Source organism: Canis lupus, chromosome 22, assembly GCF_048164855.1.
Source record: "Canis lupus baileyi chromosome 22, mCanLup2.hap1, whole genome shotgun sequence".
NCBI lineage: Eukaryota > Metazoa > Chordata > Mammalia > Carnivora > Canidae > Canis > Canis lupus.
The window spans coordinates 17,515,830-17,528,324 of NC_132859.1; the positions used below are offsets into that span (position 1 = coordinate 17,515,830).

General features: G+C 45.0%; 1 protein-coding gene across 3 annotated transcripts in view; it reads left to right on the forward strand.

Annotated features, from left to right (window-relative positions):
- Positions 1 to 3,837: 3,837 nt before the first annotated feature.
- Positions 3,838 to 12,495, forward strand: part of PIK3CB (phosphatidylinositol-4,5-bisphosphate 3-kinase catalytic subunit beta) — a 203,873-nt gene continuing 195,215 nt past the window's right edge. The window contains exons 1-2 of one of the 3 annotated variants that reach the window (XM_072792546.1): positions 3,860 to 4,044; positions 4,620 to 4,673. The gene's annotated coding sequence lies outside the window, so the exon portion shown is untranslated. Of the gene's footprint in view, positions 4,045 to 4,164; positions 4,440 to 4,619; positions 4,674 to 12,495 lie in introns of those variants that run through there. The other 2 variants (XM_072792544.1, XM_072792547.1) reach the window with 2 other exon arrangements.

A 12,495-nucleotide genomic window follows, 5' to 3' on the forward strand; every position in this document is an offset into this window, starting at 1 on the left:
GTAAGGCAGTCAAGAAGCTCTTAGTTTAATCAGAACTTTTTCTTTTCATCCAGAAGGGACTTCTTCTCTGTTTCCCTAGGAGAACCCTTAACCGCAGGCTTTAAAGATGCACTGGGAAAAAAGATGCAGAATGCTGGTATTGGGAAGGGTCATCTGTATTGCATGATCTAGTCCTCTCACTTTACAGATGAGGAAACTGAGGCTTAGCGAAAATAAGGAATGTGCCTATCATTGGATAGTTGATTTGATCTGTTAATTTAAAAAAATCTGAGGGGTGCCTGGGAGGCTCAGTTGGTTAAATGTCTGCCTTTGGCTCAGGTCATGATCCTGGGGTCCTGGGGTCCTGGGGTGGAGCCCCACAATGGGGTCCCTCCTCAGCAGGTTGCCTGCTTCTCCCCCTCCCTCTGCTGCTTCCTTGCTTGTGCTCTCTCTTTCTCTCTCTCTCAAATAAATAATCAAAATCTTAAAAAAAAAATCTGATTTCACCTGTTCAGATATATATATATATATCACATTTATGCAGAATAGATTGTTTATAGTTTCTAGGTGTTATATCAATAAGCACTGTGTGACATATTATACAATAGGAAAAACTTTAAAATGCAACCATTGGGAATCATTTAGGTACAAAGTACAGTTGACTCGAACACAGGGGTTGGGGCGCTGTAGCCCCCACTGCTCTGCACATAACATTGGTTATCTGAAGAGAGCTTCATAGCCGAGAGACTTACTGCCTGTTCCGTTGTACATTTTGGATATCAAATCATGTGAATATATTACTTATACAATGACAAGAAAGCACTCAAATTCTAAAAAGAAAAATAAAAGAATTTCTGTAATCTTAGGAAATACTCAGAATTACTTGCAAAGAAAGAAAATGGGAAAAAAAAACACCAAAAGATTATGTATTGAAAGTATAACACAGAAATCAGTGATGGGAAAGTGCAGGACATGGAGAACATTTGCCTCTTCTAAAATTGGACAGATAAAACCTCTTTATGGGGGATCCCTGGCTGGCTCAGCGGTTTAGCGTCTGCCTTTGGCCCAGGGCGTGATCCTGGAGTCCCGGGATCGAGTCCCACGTCGGGCTCCCGGCATGGAGCCTGCTTCTGCCTCCTCCTGTGTCTCTGCCTCTCTCTCTATGTCTATCATAAATAAACAAATCTTAAAAAAAAAAAAAGAATTAAATAAAAACCTCTTTATGTTCACAACTTTATTGTTTTTTGTTTATTTATCTTTTTTAGTAATCTCTATACCCAATGTAGGGCTTGAACTCATGACCCCAAGATGAAGTCTCATGTTCTTTTTTTTTCTTTTTTTAAAGATTCTATTTATTTATTTGAGAGAGAGAGAGAGAGAGAGAGCATGAGCAGAGAGAAGCAGATTCCCTGTTGAGCAGAGAGCTCATGCAGGACTCCATCTTAGGACTCTGAGATCATGACCTGAACCGAAGGCAGATGCTTAACTGATTCAGTTACTCAAGGACCCCTTGTTTTTTCCTTTATTTATTTATTTTAAAAAAAGATTTTATTTATTTATTCATGAGAGACAGAGAGAGAGAGAGGCAGAGACACAGGTAGAGGGAGAAGCAGGCTCCATGGAGGGAGCCCGATGTGGGACTTGATGCCAGGTCTCCAGGATCAGGCCCCGGGCTGAAGGCGGTGCTGAGCCACCCAGGCTTCCCAATAGAGTTTACTTAAGATTAAAAAAAAAAAATTCATTTATAAAAACTCTTTTATGGTAGAGATACAATGTGTTTGCCATATGTTTTGTTGTTCTTTTTTTATTTTATTTATTTATTTTTTTGTTCTTTTTGTTCTATTTTTAAACTTGTCATTATGATGTCATGCAATACTTTCAAAATATTTATGTCGACCAATGTTTTTATTTTTTCCTTAATGATTCTGAGCTTCCTGTCTTGCTTAAATTTCCCCCTAACGAAAGTCATATTACTATTCTTTAAAAAATTTCCTCTAAATTTTTGTTTTATATATTGTTTATTATTTAATTCTACTTTTTTATTTTTAAATTTATTTTTTAAAAATTTTAAAAAATATTTTATTTATTTATTCATGAGAGACACAGAGGCGGAGAAAGAGGCAGAGTCACAGGCAGAGGTAGGAGAAGCAGGCTCCAAGGAGCCTGATGTGGTGATCCTGGGCCTCCGGGATCACATCCTGAGCTGAAAGCAGGCACTAAACTGCTGAGCCACCCAGGCATCCCTAATTTTTTTTTTCTTTTTTTAAAGATTTTATTTATTTATTCATGAGAGACATGGAGAGAGAGAGTGACAGGCAGAGACACAGACAGAGGGAGAAGCAGGCTCCATGCAGGGAACCTGATGGGGGACTTGATCCTGGGACTCCAGGATCACACCCTGGCCTGAAGGCAGGCACTAGACCATTGAGCCACCCAGGGATCCCCTAATTTTGCTTTTTTTAAAGTAGGCTCCATGCACAGCGTGGAGCCCAACATGGCTTGAACTCAAGGTGAGAGCAAGTCCAATGCTTAACCAATTGAGCCAGCCAGATGTTCATATTTATTTATTTATAAACATTTTTTTTGTAATTTCTATCCCCCAATGTGGGGCTCAAACTCAGGACCAGGAGATCAAGAGTCCCTTATTCTTCCAACTGAGCCAGCCAGGCAGCCCTGGTTTGTGTATTTTTATATCTTTAATTCTTCTGAAATTTATTTTTGAATATGGTATGGTTCTAGCTTTATTAGAAATAAAGATTCTATTAAACCAAGATAATTTATCAAACTACTGTTTTATCACTGGCCTGTTTGCCACTTTTGCTTTAATATTTGGTTCTACTGCTAGTCTTCATCCTCGATTACTCAGCTATTTGAGCTAGTATAGTAGCAGTAAGTTATAATAATTCTACAATATAGGAGAGCTTTCCAATAAGTTAAGATTTCAGCTTTTCAGTAAGTGAAATTCAAGTATGCCACTAAGAAAGAGGCCCATAAAATGTCCTGGTTGTGGTCAAAAGACAACAGGAGATAAGGTACCCAAAAAGGGTTAGGTGAAGTGTAAGTCACTGCATACAAATTTTAGCCATTATTATCGCACCAGAAAACTAATTTTGGGTTTGGAAGTCTGGACTTTTTTTTTTTTTTTTTAAGATTTTATTCATTTATTCATGAGACACAGAGAGAGAGAGAGAGAGAGAGAGAAGCAGAGGTGAGAAGCAGGCTCCATGCAGGGAGCCTGATGTGGGATTCGATTCCGGGTCCCCAGGATCACGCCCTGGGCCAAAGGCAGGTGCTAAACCGCTGAGCCACCCGGGCACCCCTGGACTTCTGCTTTTATGGCCATCAACACTGCAGGAATTGCAGGGCCAGCTGTGAAGCAGCCAATCTAGCACTCCATCTCCAGAACTGCAGTGACAGAGGATAAGGGGGAAAAGCGAAGAAGGGCTGCGCCCAGTCCAGGAGTCGGCCCAAAGTTCCAGATTGGAATTGGGGAAGAGCAAAGAGGTCAACAGGAAACGCGAGGAACAGAGGGGCATCTCGCGAGGGGGCTCCGGACGTCGAGGCAGGTGTTTGTTCTCCGCTGACGGCGGCCTGCGGGAGATTGCGGTGCCGCGGTCCTCGGGGAGCCCAGCAGCGTCCCGGCCGCGCCCGCAGCCGAGAGCGCAGGCGACCGCGCGGCCTCCTCGGCGGCCGGGCCCCGCGGGTCCTGCAGGTCTGGCGGCGGGGGCTCCCGGGCCGGGGATTGGTCGGAGCGGCGCGCGGGGCGGGGCCAGGGGTGCTGGGCGGCCGGCCAGGGAGGTGCGCGCGCGCGGGCACGGCGGCGGCGCGCGCGTGCTCCGTCGGTCGGTGCGGCGGCGGCGGCGGCGGCGGCGGCTGTGGAGGAGCGGGCCATGGCTGTGGGTGGCGGGCCGGTGTAGCGCCGCGCGGGGCAGGCGGAGGCGACCGAGAGAGGCGGGGATGGGGGCGCCGCAGGCGGATGGTCGCGGGGGCCTGGGCTGCTGACTGCGTACCCGGAGCCAGAGTCGGAGTCGGCGGCGGCGGCGGAGGAGGAGCAGCTCCGGGCAGGTGAGAGCGGCGGCGCGGGCCCCGGATGCGGCGGCGCGGTGGCGGCGGCGGCTGAGGTGCCCCCGCGCGGGCGGGCGGGCGGGCGGGCGGCGCGCTCTTGCCCGCCACAGCCTGCGGCGCCGGCGAGTTGTGTACCCGCTGCGCGCTTCCTGCCGGCGCGGAGGACAGCCGGCCGCCGGCCTGCGGGGGCGCCTCGCCCGACTGCGGCCATTCCCGGGGCTCTGTGAGGTGAAGGCTCTTCCCGGCCTCTGGGCGGCCGAGACGCGCCCGGGCGCCCGGGGCCGCTGGCGCTTTCCGTGGCGTTCCTGAGGGGGGGCCTCTGTGGAGAGGCGGCGCCCTCGTCTCCTGTCGTTCCTCCGCCTCAGCGGACGCCCTCGGAGCTTCCAGACCCTCAGGTGCCCTTTTTTTTTTTTTTTTTTTGCGTTGAAGTGCATTTTAGGGGCGGGGATCCTAGGCGGTTGGGGTGCGGGCGTATTTTCAGATCCCAGCGCTTCCACAGACCAGTCCTGGGGCCTTGGGCCCAAGTGCCCTGGTTTGTTAAAGGGATAATAATAATAATAATACGTACTTCACAGGGTTGTTTTGAGGATAGGACAGGACGATGTGCACGACCGATCAGCCGGCGCGCGGTAAGTGCCAGGCTATTAGCTGCAACTCTGCTGCAGCATCTTTTTAGCCATTGCCGATTCCTGACTGCGGGTTTACGTTGGGGGGGGGGTGGGGGGATACATTTATTTCCGAAGTGCGCTGGTGTTGCAATAACCACCAGTGGAGTTGCTTCATATTGGATCCCGTTCTCTTATAGGGGCCAAAATAGAACCCTGTGTTTCCCATCCTAGAATCTTGTAGTCTCTTTCTTGCCAAGGCTGACGTAGGGTACCTGTCTCAGGCGCTCAGTGGAAATTAGAGTAAATAAGACCGAAAGGGTTCGCTTAGGATGGAAGATGGTGGGACATACAAACTGGAAGCGGTTTGCTGTTTAAATAATCCTAAGTGACACTTAACTGTCACTTGTTACATAGTATAAACACACGAGGAATCTGGAAACAGACTCCTTTTTTCTGCGTTGCTACATCCGAAGGGAGTGACAAGTGCTTTTGTAAACATCATTGTGGGCAGCGTTCGTGTCTGGTGAAGTCATCATAATTAAGTTAGATGAGTACTTATTTTGAAGCCCTGAATGAATGTTTGGAAATGTGATTCCTAATAAAACCATCTTCGACGAGTCAGAATTCTCAGCAGTTTATTAATCATGTGGGGATTTTTATGCAACGCTGTAAGATTTTTATGGTAAAAGCAGAACTGTTTAAGTCATGATAATGTAGCATAGGAGAGAGCAGTCAGGGGAAAGATCATAGTTTCAGAAGGCAACTGTGGAAACAAGTAAAAATCTTAAACCTTAAAAACTAAAATTGAAAGGGTGCCTAGATGGCTCAGCCCATTGAGGGTCGCACTGGGTTTCAGCTCAGGTCATGATCTAAGGGTCCTGGGATCAAGGCCCTTAGGCTCTGCGCTCAGGATGGAGTCTGCTTGTCCCTCTCCCTCTGCTCCTCCTCCTGCTCTCTCTCTCTCTTTCTAATAAATAAAATCTTTTTTTTTAAAAAGATTTTAATTTTTTATTCATGAGAGAGACAGAGAGAGGCAGAGACATAGGCAGGGGGAGAAGCAGGCTCCCTGTGGGGGGAGACTGATGCAGGACTTGATCCCAGGACTCTGAAATCAACATCTGAGCCAGAAGGCAGATGCTCAACCTCTGAGCTACCCAGGTGCTCCTAAATAAAATCTTAAAAACAGCAACAACAGTAACAGCCGCCACCACCAAAGATCACTTGGGTGGCTCAGTTGGTTAAGCATCTGCCTTTGGCTCAGGTCATGATCCAAGGATTCTGGGATGGAGCCACAGATGAGATCTGTCTCCTTGCTCAGCTGGAAGGCAGCAGCAAACCCCCCCCCCCCCCCCCCCCCCCCCCCCGCCCCTTGCCCTCTGCTCATGCTCTAACTCTGGCTTTTTCTCTCAAATAAATAAAATCTTGAAAAAAACAAATTGTATTCACTAAAGCAAAAATGACTAAAAAAACCCCTTTGTTTTACATACCCTGATTCATTCTCTGATGAGTGTCCTCCACCTTCAGGGTGTTTTTTTTAGAATTGTAGAAAATTGAGTTGGCTTTTAACTTATTGCCATTTTGTACCTCTCACTTACGTTTCCTAGTTTTTTTTTTTTTTTTAGAGACTTACCCGTAATGGCTTTTGATCCAACTTTTTTTTTTTTAAGATTTCATTGATTTATTCAGAGAGGCAGAGATATAGGCAGAGGCAGAAGCAGGGTCCCTGGAGGGGACCCTGGGATCACAACCTGAGCCAAAGGCAGACGCTCAACCACTGAGCCACCTAGGCACCCCGATCCAATTTTTTTTTTTTTAAAGATTTTATTTATTTATTCATGAGAGACACACACAGAGAGAGGCAGAAACACAGGCAGTGGGAGAAGCAGGCTCCATGCAGGGACTCCCATGTGCGACTCGATCCCGGGTCTCCTGGATCAGGCCCTGGGCTGAAGGCGGCCTAAACTCAGCTAAACTGCTGAGCCACCCAGATGTCCCCCAGTTTGTTTTTGAATGTGAACAGATACATAGAAAAAAATTAAAATAAGCCTTGTAATCCAAGTTACATTCTTCCTAAATTGTGATTTTTTTCCTGTTGCCTAACTTCAGACTGGTGAACCTGACAGTAGAAGTACTGCTAGCCACTGTGAAAAGGCCTAGGGGTCAGAAGTCACATCTTGCTTCCTTCTAGACCTAGACCTGGTTTCCTAGTAGCTGGGGCTTTGGGGATGTCACTCAGTCTTTCTGGCCCCAGTCTTTTTATTTATAGAGTTTGAGTGGGTGTATGTCACAAGGTTTGGGAGGGTGGTAGAGTCACCCTCCCAAACTATGTGACTATAGAGTCACATTATATAAAAGAACCTTCTAGGATGCTACACTTTTGTAGTTTTCCTTCTCTTTACTCTCTTTATCTCTTTTGTTAACTTTTCTTTATCTCCTCTTATTTTTATTTTTTAAAGACAGAGAGTTAGAGAGAATGCACAAGAAGGGGGAGTGGCTGAGGAAGAGGGAGAAGCAGCCTCCCAGCTGAGCAGGGAGCCCAATTTGTGGCTCCATCCCAGGACCCTGAATCATGACCTGAGCTGAAGGCAGTTGCTTAACTGACTCAGCCACCCAGGCACCCCTTCCTTTTCTTCTTCTTCTTCTTCTTTTTTTTTTTTTTTTTTTTAAGATTTATTTATTTATTAATGAGAGACACAGAGAGAGGCAGAGACACAGGCAGAGGGAAAAGCAGGCTCATCAACAGGGAGACCAATGCAGGACTCCCCAGACTCCAGGATCACACCCTGAGCCAAAGGCAGATGCTCAACTGCTGAGCTACCCAGGCATCCCCCCTTCATTCTCTTCTGAAGTCAGAACATCCTTTTTTTTTTTTTTTTTTTTTTTTAATTTTTTTTATTTATTTATGATAGTCACAGAGAGAGAGAGAGAGAGGCAGAGACACAGGCAGAGGGAGAAGCAGGCTCCATGCACCGGGAGCCCGATGTGGGATTCGATCCCGGGTCTCCAGGATCTCGCCCTGGGCCAAAGGCAGGCGCCAAACCGCTGTGCCACCCAGGGATCCCTGAAGTCAGAACATCCTAATGCCTTAGTGTTTCCAAGCCATTACCTCTACTTTTTTTTTTTCTTTTTTAAGTAAGCTCTATTCCGAATGTGGGGTCTTGAACTCATGACCCTGAGATCAAGAGTTGCATGCTCTACCAACTGAGCCAGCCCATTGACCCCATTCCTTCTACTTTTTTCTTTTGAAAAAAAAATTTTTTTTTAGTGTAGTTGACACAATGTTACATTAGTTTCAGGTGTACTGCATAGTGATTGGACAAGTTTATACATTATTCTGTGCTCACCACAAGTGTAGCTAACATCTGTTGCCATACAGAGCTATTACAATATCATTAACTGTGTTCTTTATGTTCCCTCTGCTTTTTTCTACTTGCACTCTCTCTGGGTGATCGCCTATCTACTGTTAATCCACTTTCAATATGCTGTTGACTCTTGGATTTTTATCTCCAGTCCTGAACTTCAGATTTCTTCTGCTGCCTGTGTGGTATCTTCACTCCATTTGTCTATAAGCATCTTAAAGTGAACATGTTCAGGGTGGAGCTCTTGATTTCTGTTCCTCAACCCATTCCTTCCTCAGCAGTCTCCATTTTATAAGAGAACCCCCTGTTTCCCTTCTCCACACTCCTCAAGTGAAAAATATGGTAGTCATCCTTATTTCAACCCTTTGCCTCACTGCTCCTTCGTCCCAAGTACAATCAATCCTTCAGTAAACTCTGTCAGTTTTATCTGAGAATAGATTTTTTTTTTTTTTTTTTTTGGGGAGAGAGAGCTAGAGAATAGTGTGTGAACCAGAGGGAGAGAGAGAATCCTAAGTAGGCTCCATGCTTAGCAGGAGCCTGATGGGGGCTCAATCTCACGACCCTGAGATCCTGACCTGGGCCGAAATCAAGGCATCAGACCCTTTACGGACTGAGCCACCTAGGTGCCCCCAAAATACATTCAATTATATTTACTTCACTTTGTTTTTATTGCTACCACCCCAGTTCTTTTGGGGCAGTAGCTTCCTAACTGGTCTTCTTGCCTTTGGTCTTGCTTTCTTATATCAAATAGCAGTGTGATCTTTACTCACTTTTCTGCCTCAGTGGCTTCTCATTACACTAAGAAGTAAATCCACATTCTTTACCTGCATTATCTGCTAATTATCTTGCTTATTTTCTTTTTTATTTATGGCCTTTTTCCTTCAGCATACAATGAGGGTGAGGTGCTTATCTGCCTTCCTTTGGAATTATTATTATTCGTATTATTTTTAAAGTAATCTCCATGCCCACTGGGGCTTGAACTCAGGAGCCTGATATCCAGACCTGAGCTGAGATCCAGTATCTCTGTCACTAAACCACTGCGTCACCCAGGTGCTCCCGCCGTGGTATTCTTGGTAACCAGAACAGTGTCTGGAACATTTAACTAATGTTGAATGAACGAATGTGTGAATGAAATAAGTCACAATCTTTTGATTCCAAGGACAGTATGTACTGCACAAACCGCCCTTTTTGGCCCCAGATTTGTGCAAATGAAGTAATCAAAGAGCCTAGAGTTATTCTGGTAGGTGTCCTTATTCCTTCAGTCTTAGTTAGGTGTTACATCTCATGAAAAGGCTAAGCATTTAGACATGAAGGCCTTGATAGCAAATGTGAATTTTACTCATTGTGTCCTGGTTCATTAGTATTTTTGTAAATAAATAACCAGACAAGCCTGGAAAGCTTGTCTGGTTCTTTCTAGACATTGAATTTTGATCTTGAGTGGAGGGGATTGGTTCTAGAATGAGATAGTTTGTTTCTTTCTCTCTCTCTCTCTCTCTCTTTCTTTATAGATTTTATTTATTCATGAGAGACACAGAGAGAGGCAGAGACATAGGCAGAAGGAGAAGCAGGGAGACTGATGTGGGACTTGATCCCAGGACTCCAGATCATGCCTTGGCTCAACCACTGAGGCACCCAAGTGCCCCTAGAATGTGGTAGTTTCATATAGTATTACATACCAAATCCTCTAGAGTAGCAATTGGAATTTTTACAGAGAACAGGGTTTTTTTTCAATTACACTATTTAAAAAAAAATCTCTTGTGTGTATGTATGTATGTATGTATCCATCCATCCTCTGAACCATTTGATTTGGAATTATTACATATGGGGGATAAGTCCTTGTCATTTGTTTTTTCTTTTCTTTTTTAAGATTTATTTACTTATTTGAGAGGGAGAGAGCATGAGGGTGCATGCAAACCTGGAGAGGGTGAGGGATCAGGTGAGTCCCAAGCAGATTCCTTACTCTGTGTGGAGCCCAACATGGGACTCAACCCCATGACCTGAGATCATGACTTAAGCCAAAATCAAGAGTTGGGCACTTAACTGACCGAGCCTCCCAGGTGTTTCTCTCTTTTCTTTTTCTTTTTTTATTCCAAGAATTTATTTTTATTTTTTATTTATTTTTTTTAATTTAATTTTATTTTTATTATTTTATTTATGATAGGCACACAGTGAGAGAGAGAGAGGCAGAGACATAGGCAGAGGGAGAAGCAGGCTCCATGCACCGGGAGCCCGACGTGGGATTCGATCCCGGGTCTCCAGGATGGCGCCCTGGGCCAAAGGCAGGCGCTAAACTGCTGCGCCACCCAGGGATCCCCCAAGAATTTATTTTTAGGTAATCTCTACATCCAATGTGAGGCATAAACCCACAACCCAGAGATCACGATTCACAAGCTCCACCAACTGAGCCAGCCAGGCGCCCCTCATTTGATTTCTATTAATTACTCATTTGAGAACTTTATCATGTTGTAGAAGGAGGGAAATAAACCTAGGACTTTCACTCCCCACCTGAGACCTGAGTCTGTAGCAGTGAAGATACTGTCTGAACATTTAGTAATTGGGGATCCCTGGGTGGCACAGCGGTTTGGCGCCTGCCTTTGGCCCAGGGCGCGATCCTGGAGACCCAGGATTGAATCCCACATCGGGCTCCCGGTGCATGGAGCCTGCTTCTCCCTCTGCCTATGTCTCTGCCTCTCTCTCTCTCTGTGTGTGACTATCATAAATAAATAAAAAAAATTAAAAAAAAATGAACATTTAGTAATTGAAGAGCAGAAGAAAAGGAAAATAGGGGAGAATGTTATGAATTTTTAGGCTTGTGTGGGACAACTGCCCTTATCACTCCTAACCTCACCTCCCTTCCCAAATTTTGCCACTTGGATTTTTTCCCCTGTGCTCCTTCTCCGTTCCCTGATAGATATGGGTTGTTTTTCTAAGGAGTGCCTATGAGTCTTCAGTAGTCCAATGTCTGCTAGAATGCTTTGTGAGAGGAAACTCCTTTTCTTTTTTCTTTTTTTTTTTTTTTAAAGATTTTATTTATTTATTCATGATAGTCACAGAGAGAGAGAGAGGCAGAGACACAGGCAGAGGGAGAAGCAGGCTCCATGCACCGGGAGCCCGATGTGGGATTCGATCCCGGGTCTCCAGGATTGCGCCCTGGGCCAAAGGCAGGCGCCAAACCGCTGCGCCACCCAGGGATCCCTCCTTTTCTTTTTTTTTTTTTTTTTTTAAATTTTTATTTATTTATGATAGTCACAGAGAGAGAGAGAGGCAGAGACATAGGCAGAGGGAGAAGCAGGCTCCATGCACCGGGAGCCCGACATGGGATTCGATCCTGGGTCTCCAGGATCGCGCCCTGGGCCAAAGGCAGGCGCTAAACCGCTGCGCCACCCAGGGTTCCCGATCCCTCCTTTTCTTGAAGAGACATTTTTCCTTTCTCCTAGTCAAGGAGTCTTTCTGGATTGTCTGGCCATTGGATCCACCTTTCCCTTTGGAGTGGCTCCAAACTGGTGCATTTCTTTATTTCCTTTTTAAGTTGTTCTACCATATATTCCATGATAGCCTTTATGTTATGTTATCATCTCCAGGTTAAATAGTTCTGAGTCACAAGCTTCTAGTTGAGAGAGAGAAAATGAAAGGGATTAGATGTATGGTTGGGTGTGTGTAGTGTGTTTTTTCTAGTTGCTCTGGTAATGCAGATTGTGTATCTAATTTAGACCTTTTTCAAAAGGCTTTTTTTTTTTTTAAGATTTTGTTTATTTATTTGAGAAAGAGTGTGCACGAGAGAGCATGAGTGGGGTGAGGGGCAGAGGGAGAAGCCCAGTCCCCACTGAGTCTGAGGACTCCACAATCATGATCTGCACTGAGGGCAGGCTCTCAGTTGATTGTGCCACCTCGGTGTCCCTTCAATAAACTTATTTTTTTAGATGACTAAAGAGATTTTGGTAAAAAGACATTCCTAAAAGGGGGTGGCATTGAATTTAAAAAATTTTGTATATAGTAAAACTCAAAATTTTAATTTTTTAAAGATTTTTATTTATTCATTCATGAGAGACACAGAGAGAGAGGCAGAGACATAGGCAGAAGGAGAAGCAGGCTCCATGCAGGGAGCCCGATGTGGGACTTGATCCCGGGTCTCCAGGATCATGCCCTGGGCTGCAGGCAGCGCTAAACCGCTGAGCCACCCGGGCTGCCCCAAAAATTTTAAATTAATTTAAAAAATTCCAGTACAGTTAATGTACAATGTTATATTAGTTTTGGGTATACAATATAAAGTATTCAACGATTCTATATTACTCATCATGATAAGTTAGTTTACTCATTATGATACATTTGTTTACTCTTTAATCCCCATCACCTATTTCACCTATCCCCCACCCCTGCCCCTCTGGTAATCATCAGTTTGATTTCTATAGTTAAAAGTGTGTTTCTTGGTTTGTCAAAACTCTTTCATTTTCAGTCCTGAGTTGTTTTTTGTAAGATTTTATTTA